Source organism: Pongo abelii, chromosome 2, assembly GCF_028885655.2.
Source record: "Pongo abelii isolate AG06213 chromosome 2, NHGRI_mPonAbe1-v2.0_pri, whole genome shotgun sequence".
In the NCBI taxonomy this organism is placed as follows: Eukaryota; Metazoa; Chordata; class Mammalia; order Primates; family Hominidae; genus Pongo; species Pongo abelii.
The window spans coordinates 191,012,959-191,035,170 of NC_085928.1; the positions used below are offsets into that span (position 1 = coordinate 191,012,959).

Here is a 22,212-nt window from a genome sequence, read left to right on the forward strand (position 1 = left end):
AGGCTGACTGAATTGGTCTGCTGAAGAATACAGCTCCTGTTGTGTGCATGTGTTCTGGTCATTATTCCTGCCTGTTGCTCCTTCAGATTTAAGGGTAGTCATGCCTTTGCTACTGGCCCGTGCTTGCTAGGCACAGGGCACTTGAACATTTTGTGCCAGTTTCCCTTAATCCTGTCCACATCTTTGTAAACAGTCCTCTTATTAAACTCTCCATTTGGCTGTGGTCTGAATGTTTGTCTTCCCCCAAATTAATACGTTCAAAGCTAATAACCAATGCGATGGTATAAGGAGATGGGGCCTTTGGGAAGTGATTAGATCATAATGGTAGAGCCCTTGTGAATCAGATTAGCGCCTTCATAAAGAGGCACGAGAGACCCTCGCCCCTTCCACCCTGTGAGAACACAGTGAGAAGGAACTGTCTGTGAAACAGAAAGGGCCCTTACCAGACGCACATTCTGCGTTGGTCTTGGACTTAAGGGTGAAAAGATGGCTGTCTATGAAGAAATGGGCCTTCAGCAGACACCAAATCAGTCAGGACCTCACTCAGACTTCCCAGCTTTCCAGAACACTGAGAAACAAATTTCTGTTGTTTATAAGCTGCCAGTTTATGGTATTTTGTTATAGCGGCACAGACTAAGGCAGTGTACCATCTGTTTCCAACATGAGTAGTAACTGTTATTTTTATGCTATTTTTTTTTGAGTCGAAGTCTTACCCTGTTCCCCAGGCTGAAGTGCAGTGGCATGATCATGGCTCACTGCAGCCTCTAACTCCTGGCATCAAGTGATCCTCCCTTCTTAGCTTCCCAAGTTACTGGGACTACAGGCATGAGCCACTGAGCCCAGTTTGATGATGACTGTAATAAGAGGCCGTTGCAATAATTCAAATGAGAAATGATGGTAGCAGTGGTAGTAGAGTGAAGTGGCTGGTGTCCTGCTTATATATTTAAGGTATAGCTGAAAAAATTTGCTGATGGATGAGATATAGTGTGTGAGAGAAAGAAAGAAGTCAAGAGTGACTCCAAAGCTTGAGGCTTTAGCAGCTGGAAGGATGGATTTGCCACTGAATGGGACTAGAAAAATTTCAGGAAGAGCAAGCAGGAAGTGAAGGCTTTTGCCATGTTAAGTTTGAAATGCCAATGAGATATCCAAGTAGTGCTGTCCAATAGGCAGTTGGACATACAACTCTGGTGTCAAAAGAGAGGTTTGGGAGTCATCGGCCCATGGAACAGGTAAAGTCATCCTTTGCATGAGTGGAGACAGAAAGAAGAGGAATAAGAACTGTGTTTTGGGATACATCTGTGTTTGGAATCTGGGGACATGAGGAAAAAAAGAGAAAATTATTTAATAGACTGAAAAAGGGTAGGCATAAACCAGGTAAGTGTGGTGTCTTGGTAGCCAAGTGAAGAAAGTGTTCAGTGGAGGAAGGAGTGATTAACTGTGTCAAATGCTGCTAATATTCTTCTAAGGGAGAGCCTTTGGAAACCAAAAAGCAAAACAAGCAAACAAACAAATGTTGCTAGTAGTCAAATAATAAAGAATTGATAATTGACTATCAGAGATCATATTCATGAGAATTTCTGTGGTGTGATGGGAATGAAAGTCTGATTGGAGTGGGTTCAAAAGAGGATGGGAGGAGAGAGAGTGGAGATATGGATTATAAGAAATCTCTTTTGGCTGGGCACAGTGGCTCACACCTGTAATCCCAGCACTTTGGGAGGCCGAGGCGGGCGGATCACAAGGTCAGGAGATTGAGACCATCCTGGTTAACACGGTGAAACCCCAACTCTACTAAAAATACAAAAATTATCTGGGTGTGGTGGCATGTGCCTGTAGTCCCAGCTACTCAGGAGGCTGAGGCAGGAGAATCGCTTGAACCAGGGAGGCAGAGGTTGCAGTGAGCCGAGATTGTACCACTGCACTCCAGCCTCGCGACAGAGGGAGACTCCGTCTCAAAAAAAAAAAAAAAAAAAAAAAGAGAAAGAAAAGCATTTTTAGCTACTATAGGAATAGGAATGATCTTATAGAGGAGAAAATTTGGAAAAATTCATTGAATTATGTAATTTAAGAATGAGAAGAAAATGTAGAGACCATATTTCCCCCAGCAGCTTTATTTTATAAATGAGGAAACTGGGCCTCAGATTGGTTGACTGACTTTTCCAAAGCCCTGACAGAGTCCAGTAATTGTTTGCCTTTCTGTTCACTTTCTAGATATGTGTAATGTTAGGGTCATAAAATGAGATGGTCCTACAATTGTCTTTGCCTATGTTTTCTTGCCACTCTTTCTAGGGATTATTCGAGGTCTGGATTAGTGACATCTGAATTCCTCATTAGTTTCTATTTAATTCCAGGGGATCTATCTCGTGTAGGCAGCTGTTCCCATAATGCTGTATGGAAAAGCCCTTTGCCTAAAATTCAATGGCACTTGGTAGATACTCCCTTCCTTTCCCTTCTTCTTTGTTCCACCCATTTTTGTCTCTTCCTTCTTTCCTTTCTTTCAATGATCCTGCCATCTCCTGACAATCTACTGTGAAAAGAAAATAAAAATATGGGACCCCAATTCACTACTCCAAAAGAAAAAAAATGAAGCTGAAAGCTGACTAATGCAAAAAGCTGACTTTCCTTTTCTTCCTAAGCAGATAGCTACAGATACAAGGTTAAATATCTCCGTAGGTAGCTCCTCTATGTTCACCTTATCTTCTGCAAAGTGTTGGTTAACTGAGCATGAGACAAATGCATTATTGACTATTCTCTTGCCTGCCCTTTTTCTCTTGCAACATGTGGATTACCATACTTTCCCTCTTTCCCCTCCAGCCCATGTTTCTCCTTTAAATATTGAAGCCCTCAAAATTATCTTTGAAGGACGGCGTAGACCACAGACTGTTTCTGTGATTCTGTGTTTATTTCTTCCAGGCATGTCCTTAACCTTAGCAAAATAAACTTCTAAATTGATTGAGACATGTCTCAGATACCTTTTGGTTTACACTACCATTAGGAATTCATCTTATGTCTCCTGTCTGAATGTGAAATTCTTGGTGAATGATCAGACTGAGATATGATCAACAGACTCCTCTACGCAGTGTTTTAAGAGATCATTTTGGTATTAATAACTAGTCAAAGGAAGATTTTAATTGGAGTGCAAAAAAAGAAAAGAAGGAAGGAGAAGATATTTAGAGCAAGAGGGGTTGAGGACAGGCCCAAGTAGGAATGATGTGAGGACCCAAGACACTGGGAAAGAAGAGGGGATGCTGGGAAGCCAGAAGGGAACACCCATGGTCCAATCACTTTTTCTTCCAGCTGGCCTCATCTGCATCCAAGTCAGGTGACCCTGCTCTGCCCTGTGGATATTATAAAATAATTTATAACTGTTTCTCCTGCGATTTTCTCACCCCTTTTCTCAATTTGCTTCATTTTTCTCTCACTGCATCTGTTTTATTTTATTGTATTTTTTTTGAGACTTAGGCTTGCATCACCCAGGCTGGAGTGCAGTGGTACAATCATAGCTTACTGCAGCCTCGAACTCCTGGGCTCAAGGAATCCTCCTGCCTTAACCTGCTGAGTAGTAGGGACTATAGGTATGTGCCCCCACACACAACTAATTAAAAAATTTTTTTTTTGTAGTGATGATGTCTTACTATGTTGTCCAGGTTGGTCTGGAACTCTTAGCCTCAAGTGATCCTTGGACCTTGGCCTCCCAAAGTGTTGGTATTACAGGCATGAACCACCATGCCCAGCCTGCATCTGTTTTAGACTGAGTTCCTGCTTTCCTTTCTAATTACAAAGACGTGTGTGTGTGTGTGTGTGTGTGTAAGTCTAGAGCATGTGGGTGGTGGACCAGTGAGAGAACTGCAATGTGTTTGATCAGAAAGACAGCATCCAGGAAACATATATTTCAGGATAAAGGCTTTGCTCTTTTCTCAAGCAGTGAGGAAAGAAAATTGAGACACTGTGGATTTCAGAGAAAACTTGAAAATTGGGGTAGCTTAAGTGCCTTTCCAAAATGGAGATTCCTCAACTGACCCTCCATTTCGTTCCATCTTAGCATGCCTTTGCCCATTGCCTTCCTCAGTCTTTTTTTCTCCTTCCTTAGCCTGGGTTCCAATTATATGTAGCAGCTTTATGTGTTAAATAAATTGAGCTCTCCCTGCTGAGCTGTCAGCGAATGGAACTGACCAACAGAACAATCTATGTAAGTGCATCTTGTGCCTGGGCCAGACAGACAAGCACAATTATTTGATTGCTGGAGATTGCTACTAAATGAGGATGAAATAGCAGGTCTGAGACTTGTTGGTGAATATTATTAATAATATAGTGTCATGCATTAATAACACAGTGTCATGGGAAACAAAGCTACACTGGAGGGTCTGTCTGAAATCCCATTTGAAATAACATTTTCAGGGGGCTAGATGGTTGAGGAGATGAGCAATAATAAAGCAACTTTAAGCACAAATTTAGGAGTTTCAATTTGACTTAGGCTGAAGTTAAGAGAATATACATCACCGTTATACATTATTTGGTGGCCAGAATAAAGCATGGGATACATCCCTGGCTAATTGTCATAAAAATTGTGCTTCTATAATATTCTACTATGAAAAATCATCTTCACTGTCATCATTAGAGGGCTTTGCAAAAACTCCATAAAATTCTTTCTGGCACCTATTATGCCCTCAGTTACTACATGCATAGCAAACTTCTTTAGCCTGGCACCACAGACAGTCTTTCCAGACTTCTCTTTCACTTCTCCCCTTCATAAACCTCATAGCCTTGTCAAATGGGATTTGTCACCACTATTCTTCAAATGTGCTCTAAAGTCCACTGCCCCCTGGGCTTTTAGCCAAGACACTCCTGCTTTTCCAAGTGCCCTTCCCAAATCCCATCTGTGTCCCTCAATTAAATGTCCAGATCAAATGTGCCTTCTGCAAAGCCTTCTTTGTTCACTCAATTCTGGAACAGGCGTCTACAAACTTTTTATGTAAAGGAACATATAGTAAATATGTTAGGCTGTGCAGGCTGCATATAATCTCTGTATTCTTTCTTCTTTTTAAATGAAAATATTAAAATGATCCTTAGCTTGTAGATCATTCAAAACAGACCACAGGATGAATTTGGCTTATGGAGCATAGCTTGCCAAACCATGGTCTAGAGTGATCTCTCCTTTCTCCAAACTCCTGTACAATTTTGTTTGTGTCATACTGCCAGTTTCTATATAATGTGTAGAAATTATTGGTATAGAAGTGTTTTCTCTATTAGACTGAAGATCCTTGAGAGAAAGCATGTCACATATACTTCATATACTTCTTCTCTTTTTTAGTTTTTTTTTTTTTTTTTGAGATGGAGTCTCACTCTGTTGCCCAGACCAGAGTGCAGTGGTGCGATCTCGGCTCACTGCAAGCTCTGCCTCCTGGGTTCACGCCATTCTCTCACCTCAGCCTCCTGAGTAGCTGGGACTACAGGCGCCCGCCACCAAGCCCAGATAATTTTGTTTTTGTATTTTTAGTAGAGATGGGATTTCACTGTGTTAGCCAGGATGGTCTCAATCTCCTGACCTCGTGATCCACCTGCCTTGGCCTCCCAAAATGCTGGGATTACAGCCGTGAGCCACCGTGCCTGGCCTTTAGTTCTTTTAAAAATTTTTTTTTTTTTTTTTTTTACTTTAAGTTCTGGGAAACGTGAAGAATGTGCAGGTTTGTTACATAAGTATACACGTGCCATGGTGGTTTGCTGCACCCATCAACCCGTCATCTACATTAGGTATTTCTCCTAATGTTATCCCTTCTCTAGCCCTCCAACCCCCGACAGGCCCTGGTGTGTGATGTTCCCCTCCTTGTGTTCATGTATTCTCATTGTTCAACTCCCACTTGTGAGTGACAATATGCGGTGTTTGGTTTTCTGTTCCCATGTTAGTTTGCAGAGAATGATGGTTTCTAGCTTCATCCATGTCCCCACAAAGGACATGAACTCATCCTTTTTTATGGCTGCATAGCATTCCATGGTATATATGTGCCACATTTTCTTTATCCAGTCTATCATTGATGGGCATTTGGGTTGGTTCCAAGTCTTTGCTATTGTGAACAGTGCTGCAATAAACATACGTGTGTATGTGTCTTTATAGTAGAATGATTTATAATCCTTTGGGTATATACCCAGTAATGGGATTGCTGGGTCAAATGGTATTTCTGGTTCTAGATCCTTGAGGAAACAGCACACCGTCTTCCACAGTGGTTGAACTAATGTACACTCCCACCAACGGTATAAAAGCATTCCTATTTCTCCACATCCTCTCCAGCATTTGTTGTTTCCTTACTTTTTAATGATCGCCATTCTAACTGGCATGAGATGGTATCTCATTGTGGTTTTGGTTTGCATTTCTCTAATGACCAGTGATGATGAGCTTTTTTTCATATGTTTGTTGGCTGCATAAATGTCTTCTTTTGAGAAGTGTCTGTTTATATCCTTTGCCCACTTTTTGATGGAGTTGTTTGTTTTTTCTTGTAAATTTGCTTAAGATCTTTGTAGATTCTGGATATTAGCCCTTTGTCAGATGAATAGATTGCAAAAGTTCTCTCCCATGCTGTAGGTTGCCTGTTCACTCTGATGATAGTTTCTTTTGCTGTGTAGAAGCTCTTTAGTTTAATTACATCCCATTTGTCAATTTTGGCTTTTGTTGCCATTGCTTTTGGTGTTTTAGTCATGAAGTCTTTGCCCATGCCTGTGTCCTGGATGGCATTGCCTAGGTTTTCTTCTAGGGTTTTTATGGTTTTTGGTTGTACATTTAAGTCTTTAATTCATCATGCGTTAATTTTTGTATAAGGTGTAAAGAACGGGTCCAGTTTCAGTTTTCTGCATATGGCTAGCCAGTTTTCCCAACACCATTTATTAAATAGGGAATCCTTTCCCCATTTCTTGTTTTTGTCAGGTTTGTCAAAGATTAGATGGTTGTAGATATGTGGTGTTATTTCTGAGGCCTCTGTTCTGTTCCATTGGTCTATATATCTGTTTTGGCACCAGTACCATGCTGTTTTGGTTACTGTAGCCTTGTAGTATAGTTTGAAATCAGATAGTGTGATACCTCCAGCTTTGTTCTTTTTGCTTAGGATTGTCATGGCTATACAGGCTTTTTTTTGGTTCCATATGAAATTTAAAGTAGTTTTTTCTAATTCTGTGAAGAAAGTCAATGGTAGCTTGATGGGCATGGCACTGAATCTATAAATTACCTTGGGCAATATGACCATTTTCACGATATTGATTCTTCCAATCCATGAGCATGGAATGTTTTTCCATTTGTTTGTGTCCTCTTTTATTTCCTTGAGCAGTGGTTTGTAGTTCTCCTTGAAGAGGTCCTTCACATCCCTTGCAAGTTGTATTTCTAGGTATTTTATTCTCTTTGTAGCTATTGTGAATGGGAGTTCACTCATGATTTGGCTCTCTGTTTGTCTATTATGGGCGTGTAGGAATGCTTGTGATTTTTGCACATTGATTTTGTATCCTGAGACTTTACTGCAGTTGCTTATCAGCTTAAGGAGATTTTGGGCTGAGATGATGGGGTTTTCTTTTTTTTTTCTTTCTTTTTGTTTTTTTTGAGACAGAGTCTCGCTCTGTCGCCCAGGCTGGAGTGCAGTGGCTCAATCTCGGCTCACTGCAAGCTCTGCCTCCTGGGTTCATGCCATTCTCCTGCCTCAGCCTCCTGAGTAGCTGGGACTACAGGCGCCCGCCACCACGCCTGGCTAATTTTTTGTATTTTTAGTAGAGTTGGGGTTTCACCGTGTTAGCCAGGATGGTCTAGATCTCCTGACCTCATGATCCACCTGCCTCGGCCTCCCAAAGTGCTGGAATTCCAGGCGTGAGCCACCATGCCTGGCAGATGATGGGGTTTTCTAAATATACAATCATGTCATCTGCAAACAGAGACAATGTGACTTCCTCTCTTCCTATTTGAATACCCTTTATTTATTTCTCTTTCCTGATTGCCCTGGGCAGAACTTCCAATACTATGTTGAATAGGAGGGGTGAGAGAGGGCATCCCTGCCTTGTGCTGGCTTTCAAAGGGAATGCTTCCAGCTTTTGCCCATTTAGTATGATATTGGCTGTGGGTCTGTCATAAATAGTGCTTATTATTTTGAGACAAATTCCATCAATACCTAGTTTATTGAGAGTTTTTAGCATGAAGCAGTGTTGGATTTTATCAAAGGCCTTTTCTGCATCTATTGACATAATCATGTGTTTTTTGTCATTGGTTCTGTTTATTTGATGGATTATGTTTATTGATTTGCATATGTTGAACCAGTCTTGCATTCTAGGGATGAAGCTGAGTTGATCGTGGTGGATAAGCTTTTTGATGTGCTGCTGGATTTGGTTTGCCAGTATTTTATTGAGGATTTTTGTATTAATGTTCATCAGGGATATTGGCCTGAAATTTTTTTTTGTCTTGCCTTTGCCAGGTTTTGGTTTCAGAATGATGCTGGCCTCATAACATGAGTTAGAGAGGAGTCCCTCTTTTTCTGTTGTTTGGCATAGTTTCAGAAGGAATGGTACCAGCTCCTCTTTGTACCTGTGGTAGAATTTGGCTGGGAATCTGTCTGGTCCTGGACTTTTTTGGTTGGTAGGCTATTAATTACTGCTTCAATTTCAGAACTTGTTATTGGTCTATTCAGGGATTCAACTTCTTCCTGGTTTAATCTTGGGAAGGTGTATGTGTCCAGGAATTAATCAATTTCTTCTAGATTTTCTAGTTTATTTGTATAGAGGTGTTTTAGTATTCTCTGATGGTAGCTTGTATTTCTGTGGAATCAGTGGTAATATCCCCTTTATCATTTTTTATTGTGTCTATTTGATTCTTCTCTCTTTTCTTCTTTATTAGTCTGGCCAACAGTCTATTTATTATTTTGATCTTTTCAAAAAACTAGCTTCTGGATTCATTGATTTTTGGAAGGGCTTTTCATGTCTCTATCTCCTTCAGTTCTGCTCTGATCTTAGTTATTTCTTGTCTTCTGCGAGCTTTTTAATTTGTTTGCTTTTGCTTCTCTAATTCTTTTAATTGAGATGTTAGGGTGTTGATTTAAATCTTTGCTGCTTTCTCCTGTAGGCATTTAGTGCTATAAATTTCCCTCTAAACACTGCTTTAGCTGTGTCCCAGAGATTCTGGTACGTTGTGTCTTTGTTCTCATTGGTTTCAAAGAACTTCTTTATTTCTGCCTTAATTTCGTTATTTACCCAGTAGTCATTCAGGAGCAGGTTGTTCAGTTTCCATGTAGTTGTGTGGTTTTGAGTGAGTTTCTTAATCCTGAGTTCTAATTTGATTGCACTGTGGTCTGAAAGACTGTTTGTTTTGATTTCAGTTCCTTTGCATTTATTGAGGAGTGTTTTACTTCCAATTATGTGGTCAATTTTAGAATAAATGTGATGTGGTGCTGAGAAGAATTTTTGGGGTGGTGAGTTCTGTAGATGTCTATTAGGTCTGCTTGGTCCAGAGCTGGGTTCAAGTCCTGAATATCCTTGTTAATTTTCTGTCTCTTTGATCTGTCTAATATTGACAGTGGTGTGTTAAAGTTTCCCACTATTATTATGTGGGAGTCTAAGTCTCTTTATAGGTCTCTAAGAACTTGCTTTTTGAATCTGAGTGCTCCTGTATTGGGTGCATATGTATTTAGGAGAGTTAGCTCTTCTTGTTGCATTGATCCCTTTACCATTATGTAATGCCTTTCTTTGTCTTTTTTGATCTTTGTTTGTTTAAAGTATGTTTTATCAGAGACCAGGATTGTAACCCCTGCCTTTTTTTTTTTCTTTCCATTTGCTTGGTAAATATTCCTCCATCCCTTTATTTTGAGCCTATATGTGTCTTTGCACGTGAGATGGGTCTTCTGAATACAGCACACCGATGGGTCTTGACTCTTTATACAATTTGCCAGTCTTTGTCTTTTAATTGGGAAATTTAGCCCATTTACATTTAAGGTTAATATTGTTATGTGTGAGTTTGATCCTGTCATTATGGTGCTAGCTGGTTATTCTGGCCATTAGTTGATTAGTTTCTTCATAATGTCGATGGTCTTTTCAATTTGGCATGTTTTTGCAGTGGCTGGTACCGATTTTTCCATTCCATGTTTAGTGCTTCCTTCAGGAGCTCTTATAAGGCAAGCCTGGTGGTAACAAAATCTGTCAGCATTTGCTCCTCTGTAAAGGATTTTATTTCTCCTTTGCATATGAAGCTTAGTTTGGCTGGATATGAAATTCTGGGTTGAAAATTATTTTCTTTAAGAAAGTTGAATATCAGCCCCCACTCTCTTCTGGCTTGTAAGGTTTCTGCAGAAAGATCCGCTGTTAATCTGATGGGCTTCCCTTTGTGGGTAACCTGACCTTTCTGTCTGGCTGCCCTTAACATTTTTTCCTTCATTTTAACCTTGGTGAATCTGACAGTTATGTGTCTTGGGGTTGCTCTTCTTGAGGAGTATCTTTGTGGTGTTCTCTGTATTTCCTGAATTTGAATGTTGGCTTGTCTTGCTAGGTTGGGGAAGTTCTCCTGGATAATATCCTGAAGAGTGTTTTCCAGCTTGGTTCCATCTCCCCATCACATTCAGGTACACCAATCACACATAGGTTTGGTCTTTTCACATAGTGCCGTATTTCTTGGAGGCTTTGTTCATTCTTATTCATTCTTTTTTATCTAATCTTGTCTTCACGCTTGATTTCATTGAGTTGATCTTCAATCTCTGATACCCTTTCTTCCACTTGATTGATTCAGTTATTGATACTTGTGTATGCTTCATGAAGTTCTCATGCTGTGTTTATCAGCTCCATCAGGTCATTTATCTTCTTCTCTAAACTGGTTATTCTAGTTCGCAATTCCTCCAACCTTTTTTCAAGGTTCTTAGCTTGCTTGCATTGGGTTAGAACGTGCTCCTTTAGCTCGAAGGAGTTTGTTATTACCCACCTTCTGAAGCCTACTTCTGTCAATTCATCAAACTCATTCTCTCTCCAGTTTTGTTCCATTGCGGGCAAGGAGTTGTGATCCTTTGGAGGAGAAGAGAAGTTCTGGTTTTTGCAATTTGCAGACTTTTTGCACTGGTTTTTCCTCATCTTCGTGGATTTATCTACCTTTGGTCTTTGTTGTTGGTGACCTTTGGATGGGGTGTCTGTGTGGATGTCCTTTTTGTTAATGTTGATGCTTTCTCTTTCTGTTTGTTAGTTTTCCTTTTAACAGTCAGGCCCCTCTTCTGCAGGTCTGCTGGAGTTTGCTGGAGGTGCGCTCCAGACTCTGTTTGCCTGTGTATCACCAACAGAGGCTGCAGAACAGCAAAGATTGCTGTCTGTACCTTCCTCTGGAAGCTTCATCCCAGAGGGGCACCTGCGAGACGCCAGCCGGAGCTCTCCTCTATGAGGTATCTGTCGACCCCTGCCAGGAGGTGTCTCCAGTCAGGAGGCACGGGGGTGAGGGACCCACTTGAGGAGGCAGTCTGTTCGTTAGCAGAGCTTGATCGCTGTGCTGGGAGATCCACTGCTCTCTTCAGAGCTGCCAGGCAGGAATGTTTAAGTCTGCTGAAGCTGCACCCACAGCTGCCCCTTCCCCTGATGCTCTGTCCCAGGGAGATGGGAGTTTTATCTATAAGCCCCTGAATGGGGCTGCTGCCTTTCTTTCAGCAATGTCCTGCCCAGAGAGAAGGAATCTAGAAAGGCAGTCTGGCTACAGGGGCTTTGCAAGCTATGGTGGGCTCTGCCCAGTTCAAACTTCTGGGCGGCTTTGTTTATACTGTGAGGAGAAAACTGCCTACTCAAACCTCAGTAATGACAGACGCCCCTCCCCCCACCAAGCTTGAGTGTCCCAGGTTGACTTTAGACTGCTGTGCTAGCAGTGAGAATTTCAAGCAAGTGGATTTTAGCTTGCTGGGCTCCATGGGGGATGGGACCCACTGAGCTAGACCACTTGGCTCCCTGGCTTCAGCCCCCTTTCCAGGGGAGTAAACGGTTCTGTCTCGCTGGCATTCTGGATGCCACTGGGGTATGAAAAAAACTCCTGCAGCTAGCTCGGTGTCTGCCCGAATGGCTGCTCAGTTTTGTGCTTGAAACCCAGGGCCCTGGTGGCATAGTGACCTGAAGGAATCTCCTGGTCTGCGGGTTGTGAAGACCATGGGAAAAGCATAGTATCTGGGCCAGAGTAAACCATTCCTCATGGCCCAATCCTTCATGGTTTCCCTTGGCTAGGGGAGGGAGTTTCCCCACCCCTTGCACTACCCGGGTGAGGCAATGCCCCACCTTGCTTCGGCTCACCCTCCGTGAGCTATACCCACTGTCTAACCAGTCCCAATGAGATGAGTTGGGTACCTCAGTTGGAAATGCAGAAATCACCCTTATTTTACTTAATGATGGCCCGAAACTGCAGGAGTAGTGATGCTGGTATATTGTTATACATGTTCTATTATTATTGTTGTTCATCTCTTACTGTGCCTAAATTTATAAATTAAACTATATCCATAGGTATGCATGTATAGAAAAAATACACTGAGCACGGTGGCTCACGCCTGTAATCCCCGCACTTTGGGAGGCTGAGGTGGGTGGAGCACTTGAGGTCAGGAGTTCGAGACCAGCCTGGCCAACATGGTGAAACCCCATCTCTACTAAAAATACAAAAATTACCCAGGCATGGTGGCGGGTGCCTATAATCTCAGCTACTTGGGAGGCTGAGGCAGGAGAATTGTTTGAACCTGGGAGGCAGACATTGCAGTGAGCTAAGATCACACTACTGCACTCCAGCCTGGGCGACAGGGCAAGACTGTGTCTCAAAAAAAAGAAGAAGAAGAAGAAGAAAAAATAGTATAGTCATGTGTCATTTAATGACAGGTATACATTCTGAGAAGTGTGTCCTTAGGCAATTTTGTTATTGTGTGAACATCATAGAGTGTACTTAGACAAACCTAGATGGTAGAGCCTACTACACACCTAGGATATGTGGTATGGACTACTGCTCCTATGCTACAAACCTGTATGTACGGCGTGTCACTGCACTGAATACTGTGGGCAATTGTAACACAGTGTATCTGTAAGAATTTGTGTATCTAAACATAGAAAAATTACAGTACAAATATGGTATAAAAGATTTAAAAATGGTACACCTTTATAGAGCACTTAGCATGAATGGAGCTTGCAGGATTGGAGTTTGCTCTGGGTGAGCCAAGGAGTGAGTGGTGAGTGAATGTGAAGGTCTAGGACATCATTGTATTTTTCTTTCTTCAATAATAAATTAACCTTAGCTTACTGCAACCTTTTTACTTTACACACTTTAAACATTTTTTAATTTTTGACTCTCCTATAGTAACACTTAGCTTGAAACACAAACACAAACACATTGTATACCTCTACAAAAATTTTCTACAAATACAAAAATTTCTACAAATATTTTCTTTCTTCATCTCTTTATTCTGTAAGATTTTTTACATTTTTAATTTTTTTTTTTTTTTTTTACTTTTTAAATGTTTTTGTTTAAACACACACATTAGCCTAGGCCTACACAGGGTCAGGATCATCATTATCATTTTTTGTCTCTATATTTTGTCTCATGGAAAGATCTTCAGTGGCAATGAAACCCATGGAACTGTTGTCTCCTATGGTAATAATGTCTTCTTCTGGAATACCTCCTGAAAGACATGCCTGAGACTGTTTTACAGTTAACTTCTTTTTAAAGGTAGAAGGAGTGCACTCTGTAACAGTGTTAAAAAAAGTACAGTATAGTAAATACATAAACCAGTAATGTAGTCATTTATTATCATTATCAAGTATTATGAACTATACATATATATATATTTTTGAGGTGGAGTCTTGCTCTGTTGTCTAGGCTGGAGTGCAGTGGCATGATCTCGGCTCACGGCAACCTCTGCCTCCCGGGTTCAAGTGATTCTCGTGCCTCAGCCCCCTGAGTAGCTGGGATTACAGGTGCGTGCCACCATGCCTGGCTAATTTTTATAATTTTTGTAGAGATGGGGTTTCGCCATGTTGGCCAGGCTGGTCTTGAACTCCTGCCTTCAAGTGATCCACCCACCTTGGCCTCCCAAAGTGTTAGGATTACAGGCGTGAGCCGCTGTGCCTGGCCTGTACATAATTTTATATGTTAGACTTTCATATGACTGTCAGTGCAGTAGGTTTGTATACATCAGCATCACCACAAACAGGTGAGTAATATGTTGCTCTATGGTTGCTATGACATCACTAGGCAATAGGAATCTTTTAGCTCCATCATCATCTTTTGGGACAACGTTGTATATGTGGTTTGTCATTGACCAAAACATAGTTATGTGGCACATGACTGTATATATAAGGCTTTGTACTATCCATGGTCTCAGTCACGCACTGGAGGTCCTGGAACCTATCCCTTGAGAATAAGGGGGACTACTCTAACTGCATTTAGTAATCTTGTTGTCAGTCAAGATAAACTGGTGATCATAATTGTCACTTAGCTACATTACAGATGATAAGAAAGTCTACTAGAGGCAATATCTTGATCACAAGCTAAATTAAGCAACATTTAGACTAGGCACATGGAGCTCAATAATTGGTGGTAGTTTATAAAAATAACTTACCTACTAGGTAAAGGAGTAAAGATTTGATTTAAGGTCCATTTGAATTCTAAGCCTATGATCTTTCCCATGTAATCAAAATAATGTTGGGTCATATTGAGTTCTATTCTGAGCACAGATTTGCATTGAAATTAACAACAGTGAACTGAAAAATAAAAATAAGAAATAAAAACAATCTACACGTACAATTAGCTGAAACACATCAAGATATTTTATGGCCGTGGACCCCAACTCCCAGGTCGCAGACTGGGTATCAATCTGTGATACGGGTTAGGAACCAGGCCACACAATAGGGGTTGAGCAGTGGGGGAGCAAAGCTTTATCTGTATTTACAGCCACTCCCCATCACGCGCATTACCACCTGAACTCAGCCTCCTGTCAGATCAGTGGCAGTGGTGGCATTAGATTCTCATAGGAGCATGAACTGTGAATATGAACTGTGCATGTGAGGGATCTAGGTTACATGCTTCTTATAAGAATCTAATGCCTGATGGTCTGTCACTGTCTCCCATCACCCCCAGATGGGACTGTCTAGTTGAAGGAAAACAAGCTCAGGGCTCCCACTGATTCCATATTATGGTGAGTTGTATAATTATTTCATTATATTTTACAATGTAACAATGATAGAAATAAAGTGCACAATAAATGTAATGCGGTTGTATCATCCTGAAACCATCCTCCCTCCCTCCGGTCTGTGGAAAAATTGTATTCCACAAAACTGGTCTCTGGTGTTGGTGCCAAAAAGGTTGGGGACCACTGTTTTATGGCACTCTCTAAAGGAAATATCACGAGGGAATAAGTTCTTAATAGTCAGAATCTCCTTATGGTCATCTTTCTTTACTGCACCTTTCTTTTTTTTTTTTTTTTTGAGATGGAGTCTTGCTCTCTTGCCCAGACTGGAGTGCAGTGGTGCAATCTCGGCTCACTGCAACATTCACTTCCTGGATTCAAGTGATTCTCCTGCCTCAGTCTCCCAAATAGCTGGGATTATAGGCACCCACCACCGAGCGCAGCTAATTTTTGTATTTTTAGTAGAGACTGGGTTTTGCCATGTTGGCCAGGCTAGTCTTGAACTCCTGACCTCAGGTGATCTGCCCACCTTGGCCTCCCAAAGTGCTGGGATTACAGGCACCTGGGATTATACCACACCTGGCCCTTACTGGATGTTTCTTAATGTCTGCCTCACATAAAATCCATTGCCAGACAAAATTCAGTCTCCCAATTGTCTCCCAATTCTGTTTACTCAGCTCTTTTTCTTCTTGCCACCACTCTTCAAGCTATGCCATTCCCTTCTTCAGTCACTCTCTGCCCATTCAATGTTTTTCCCATTTCCTTATTTTCCCTCCCTTCCTCAGTCTACACTATGGTAGGCTGTTCTTTGGTGGGTAACCTATGCAAACCTACTCACAAAGGCCAAGGTAACTGAGAGGCTGAAGAAATAGGCTGACAAGTCCATTTTTTTTCAGAAAGAAACATTAAACAGGGACTTATGGCTGGGAGCAGTGTGACTCACACCTGTAATCTCAGCACTTTGGGAGGCTATGGTTCCAACCCCTTAGGTTCCAACCCCTTAGGAGGCTGAGGTGGGAGGATTGCTTGACCCCAGGAGGCAGAGGTTGCAGTGAGCTAAGATTGCACCACTGCACTCCAGGTGACAGAGCGAGACCCCATCTCAAAAAAAAAAAAAAAAAAAAAAAGGAGAATTACAAACAGAAGCCAGAAGCCATGTCTTAGGTAGTTGCAAGACAGTGGATCCTTGGACTGTTATCCTTTAGACATAGGGCGTATATACCATAGGGAAGAGATAAACTTGCTTCAGAAGGAATGTGTGAGACAATTGGAGTTGACACCTCAGAAGAAGGCAAGAATGTTATGTGTGTCATAGCCTGTAATTTGCTTAAGGGCAGGATTTATGGTAAGTATTTTCTCTTACACATGGAACAGAAGATAAAATAAAAATCTTAAAGGCATTTCTGGAACCAGGGTTAATCAGAAATCAATATGGCAAATTGGCATCCAAGGTGGAGTTGCTTAAGCCTCAGCATAGGCCAAATTCTAAGATAGACCCCAAGAATTCCACCTATCCTGGTGTACACCCCTTATATGATTTTCACCCCCTTGGGTGTGGACTGGAACTATGAAGACAGTGAGATAGTCATGTAACTGCCCTACAGGTTCACCTTTCCCACTGCCTAGGTAGCCGACTTATCTAGACAGGGGAATTACAATAGAGAAAGAGTAATGACACAGAGCCAGCTGTGTGGGAGACCAGAGTTTCATTATTACTCAAATCAGTCTCCCTGAGCATTTGAGGACCAGAGTTTTTAAGGATAATTTGGTGGGTGGGTGGGGGTGCCAGTGAGTCAGGAGTGCTGACTGGTCAGGTCAGAGATGAAATCATAGGGAGTCAAAGCTGAGCCAGTTCTTGTGTGGGGGCCACAAGATCAGATGAGCCAGTTTATCCATCTGGGTGGTGCCAGCTGATCCATCAAGTACAGGGTCTGCAAAATATCTCAAACTCTGGTCTTAGGTTTTATAATAGTGATATTATCCCCCAGAGCAATTGGGGAGAGTCAGAATCTTGTAACCTGCAGCTGCATGACTCCTAAACAATAATTTCTAATCTTGTGGCTAACTTTTAGTCTTACAAAGGCAGTCTAGTCCCCAGATAAGAAGGAGGTTTATTTTGGAAAAGAGCTGTTATCATTGTTTTAAACTATAAACTAAGTTCCTCTCAAAGGTAGTTTGGTCTATGCCCAGAAATGAACAAAGACAGCTTGGAGGTTAGAGGCAAGGTGCAGTTGGTTAGGTCAGATCTCTTTCACTGTCTCAGTTATAATTTTGCAATGGCAATTTCAGTCACTCCCTTGATTAGATGACATAATTTGGTAAAGGTGATGAAATATTCACTCTTGTGGTTACATTACTTTGTATAAGACACCATCATAGCAGACTGTAGTGTGATTTTCTGGCTTGCTTTGAAGAAGGAAGCTGTCATGTTGTGAGAGGGCCATGTGGCTAGGACCTGAGAGTGGCCTCTAGGAGTTGACAGCCAGTAAAAAAAGGAAACTTCAGCTCTATAACTGCAATGGCTGAATTCTGCCAACAACTTGAATGAACCTAGACGAGGTCCCAAGCTTCAGATGAGAGTGCAGCCCTGGCTGACATCTTGTGATGATGTCACAGCCTTGTGAGATCCTGAGCAGAAAATCCAGATACATTGTGCCCAGACTTCTGACCTACATAAACTATGAGATAATAGATGTTGTTGCATGGCAATATATTTATAGTAACTTATTAAACAGCAATAGAAAATTAATGCATGCACATTAACTTAGTTTGTGTGATAAGGTCCAGAAATATCTGGGAAAAAAGTGGTTCTGATCTTTTATTCCCACTACAATACACAAATAAGACACCTAAGGATGTGGCAGTCTTCTGTGACATTAGTGGCGCCCTATATCTGCGACTCTCAAAGGCAAAGGGAAAGGCTTACATAGTTTGTCAAAACCCGCAGGTAGCTGGGATATGCTTTGGGTTGTGAACTACTGCATTCTAATATTTCAGGGACTGCTTAAACTGGGTCTGCCTCCCATCTCTGGATTAGGTTATACACTGACTATTTGATTTTAATGAGCTGGAAATTTTAAGTCAACAAAGGTGACTTAAAAGTCGTGTTCCCTCTTCCTGATAAAATTCAATGCCAGACAATATCTAGATATGAATTGCTCTTATGGTTTTGTGAAAATAAGTAATTCAAAATCTAAACAGTTGGAACTTTAAAATATTTGAGCCTTAAGGGAATGTAGTTATGGGACCCTGTTCACATGACAGGCAGCAGTAATCTAGGTAGCTGTAACCTTAATTTTCTGATTAGTTTAGCCTTCTTCCTCACCCACATTGGTAAAATATTGTAAATGACTGAAGAGCCCCAAGGAAGGCCCCTTTTCTCTTAACTGTTGATCTTCATTATAGATTAACTTCCCTCCTTCCTCTCTCACACAAAGACTGTATGACTATCACATTGTCTAAGATATAATGTTAAGTACATGCTTTTAAATTGGAAAGGAAAAGAAAACAAGTTGTATGAAAAAGACTTCTGAGTTGGTGCTAAAATGAGGCAAGACTTTGGGGCTATGGGGTTGAAATGAATATATTTGTAAGTAAGAAGGACATGAATTTGGGGGGACCAGAGGCAGAATGCTATAGTTTGAATATTTCTCCCCTCCAAAACTCTAGTTGATTTTAAAAAAAAAAATTTATTTATTTATTTTTATTTCAGTAGGTTTTTGGAAAACAGGTGGTGATTTCTGACATTTTGGTGCACCCATCACCCAAGCAGTGTACACTGTACCCAATGTTTAGTCTTTTATCCTTTACCCTGCTCCCACACTTTTCTCTGAGTTTCCAAAGTCCACTGCATCATTCTTATGTCTTTGTGTCCTCATAGCTTAGCTCCCACTTATGAGTGAGAACATACAATGTTTGGTTTTCCATTCCTGAGTTACTTCACTTAGAATAATGATGTCAAATTCCATCCAGGTTGCAGCAAATGCCATTATTTCATTCCTTTTTATGGCTGAGTAGTATTCCATGGTATACATATATATATACCACATTTTCTTTATCCACTCGTTGATTGATGGGCATTTGGGCTGATTCCATATTTTTGCTATTGCGAATTGTGCTGCTATAAACATGCATCTGCAGATATGTTTTTCGCATAATGACTCCTTTTCTTCTGGGTAGATACCCAGTAGTGGGATTGCTGGATCAAATGGTAGATCTACTTTTAGTTCTTTAAGGACTCTCCACACTGTTTTCCATAGTGGTTGTACTAGTTTATATTCTCACCAGCAGTGTAAAAGTGTTCCGTTTTCACCGCATCCACGCCAGCATCTACTATTTTGTGATTTTTTGATCATGGCCATTTGTGCAGGAGTGAGGTGGTATTGCATTGTGGTTTTGATTTGTATTTCCCTGATAATTAGTGATGCTGACCATTTTTTCATATGTTTTTGTATCTTCTTTTGAGAATTGTGTATTCGTGTTCTTAGCCCACTTTTTGATGGGATTGTTTTTTTTTTTTTTCTTCCTGATTTGCTTTAGTTCCTTGTAGATTCTGGATATTAGTCCTTTGTCAGATGTATAGATTGCAAATATTTTTCCTAGAGTGGCAGTATTAAGAGGTGAGACTTTTTTTTTTTTTTTTTTTTTTTTGAGACGGAGTCTCGCTTTGTTGCCCAGGCTGGAGTGCAGTGGCATGATCTTGGCTCATTGCAACCTCTGCCTCCTGGGTTCAAGCGATTCTCCTGCGTCAGCCTCCCGAATAGCTGGGACTACAGGCGTGTGCCACTACACCTGGATAATTTTTGTAATTTTAGTAGAGACAGGGTTTCACCATGTTGGCTAGGCTGGTCTTGAACTTCTGACCTCAGATGATCCACCCACCTCAGCCTCCCAAAGTGCTGAGATTACAGACTTGAGTCACCACACCCAGCCATCTGTTCATATTTTTACCATTTCCTTCCTTTGATTTATTTTGTTTATTTTGCTCTTCATATCCAAACTTCTTGAGATGTTTAACTGGTTAATTTCTAGCCTTTCCTCTTTTCTGATGTATGCAAATGTTATAAATTCTGATGTATGCAAATTCTGTAAACTCCCTCTAAAGATTGCTTTGGTTGTATCTCACAATTTTGGTTTCTTATGTATTGCTTTCATTATTGTACAATTCCTAATATTTTCAGATTTTTATTGAGATTTATTTTTCTTTGATCCACATTGGTTGTAAAGTACATTTATTCATTATCATACTTATGGAGATTTTATATTACTTTACTTTTGAATTGACTTCTAGCTTAATTACAATGTGGTTTGAAAACATTCTATATTATTTCATTTTTTGAAATGTCTTGAGATCTGATTTATGGTTCAGCATATGGTCACATTAATAAATATTTTATATGTAACTGAAAAGGATATGTCATCTGCCATTGTTTAATATATATCATTAGGCTGTTTACTAATAATGTGATACAAATCTGCTATATATTGCTAATTATGTTTGTTGTGTCAGATTATGAGAGAGGTTTGTTAAAATATTTTACTGTAATTGTGGATTTTTCTATTTCAGCTTTTAGTTCTTTTGCTTTTTGCTTTTTGTGTTTTGAAGCTATGTTAGCTTGCACAGAAATTCAGAATTATTATATATTCCTGGTTGGATTGCTCTTTTATTTTTATGAAATATTTTTAAAAATCTCCGCTAATACTTTTTGCTTAAAGTTTTCTTTCCTGACATTAATATGTCTGCAGCAATTTTCTTTTGGTTAGCCTTTGTGTGCTGTGTCTTTTCACATCATTTCACTTTCTACCCTATTCCTTTATATTTAATTACTTTTATACCTTTAGAGTTAAAAAAAATCTAATTTGACAATTTTAGCCTTTTAATTTGACTGTTTAGTTCACTTATATTTGATCTAATTTATGACATCTTATTTGTTTTCTCTTTAACTTTCTTATTTCATGTTCTCTTTGCCCTTTTTTCTTGCCTTGTTTTGGATGTCAAGCTTTCATTTTTAAAATTCCATTCCTGCTTCTCTGTTATTTGTTGGTTATGCATTCTTTGACAGTCTTCTAGTGGTTAACCTTGATAACCAGCATGACTCTTTAACTTATGAAAGTGTAATATGAATTAGTACTTTTTCCATCTCCTAAAAGACTTTTTCCCTTTCTGCCTTTTGTGTTATTGTTATCATCTATTTTAATTCTACATATACTTTAAATACTAGAAACTTTATTTTTACTTTATATAATAAATATTCATTAAGATTTATCTAGATATTTATCTTTTCTGTTGCTTTTTATTTCTTTTGTTTTTTTACCTACATTTTCATATCTCTTTCATGATTATATTCCCTCCACCTGAAGAAATACTTTTAGTATTTCTTTTAGTCTTCACTAAAAAATCTATTGATCTATTGATCAATCTATTGATTGCCATGGTTTTTGTTTATTTGAAAACATATTTGTTTAATTTTACAATTACTGCATATAGTTTCTAGCTCACTGACAAATTTTCAATAAAAAGTATAGATTTTTAAATTTACATCTGATTAATTCAAACTCTGAAATCTTTATGGCTCTGTTTCTCTTGTTTGTTATTTTTACTTATTCTTGTTCATGTTCTCTTGCCTTCCTTTGTGTCTGCTTATACTAGATTTTACATACTTGAAAAATTATTTGTAGAAATTATTTGAGAACTTGTAAGATGTTACCTTCTTCCAAATAGGATTTTTTTTTTCTTTAAGCATCTACAAACACTAACCTTTGGGTTATCATTAATCTGGCATTTTCTGGACCACTCAGATGACTTAAATCTGGAATTCCATTCCTGGTTCTCCCAGGTACAACTCTTTGGGATGCCAATGCAAAAATGGAGGGTTTACTAGAGCCCTCATCATTGGGGGGCCGGGACTCACTCAATTTTGTCACCCTAGCTGCATGAGTCTGACAAAAAAGTATTCTTTAGTGTCTCAGCTACTTTATCCAAAATTGGCAAATGTCATCAGAATAAAAGGGGTCAATATTTGGGTAGCCTCTTTGGATTTCTGACACTGTTGATACCTCAGAAAAGTTATTTTCACAATCTTGTTAA

General features: G+C 40.0%; 1 long non-coding RNA gene across 1 annotated transcript in view; it reads left to right on the forward strand.

Annotated features, from left to right (window-relative positions):
- The window catches only part of LOC134761065 (uncharacterized), a 67,291-nt gene that overhangs the window by 3,469 nt on the left and 41,610 nt on the right, over window positions 1-22,212 (forward strand). The window lies entirely within an intron of this gene.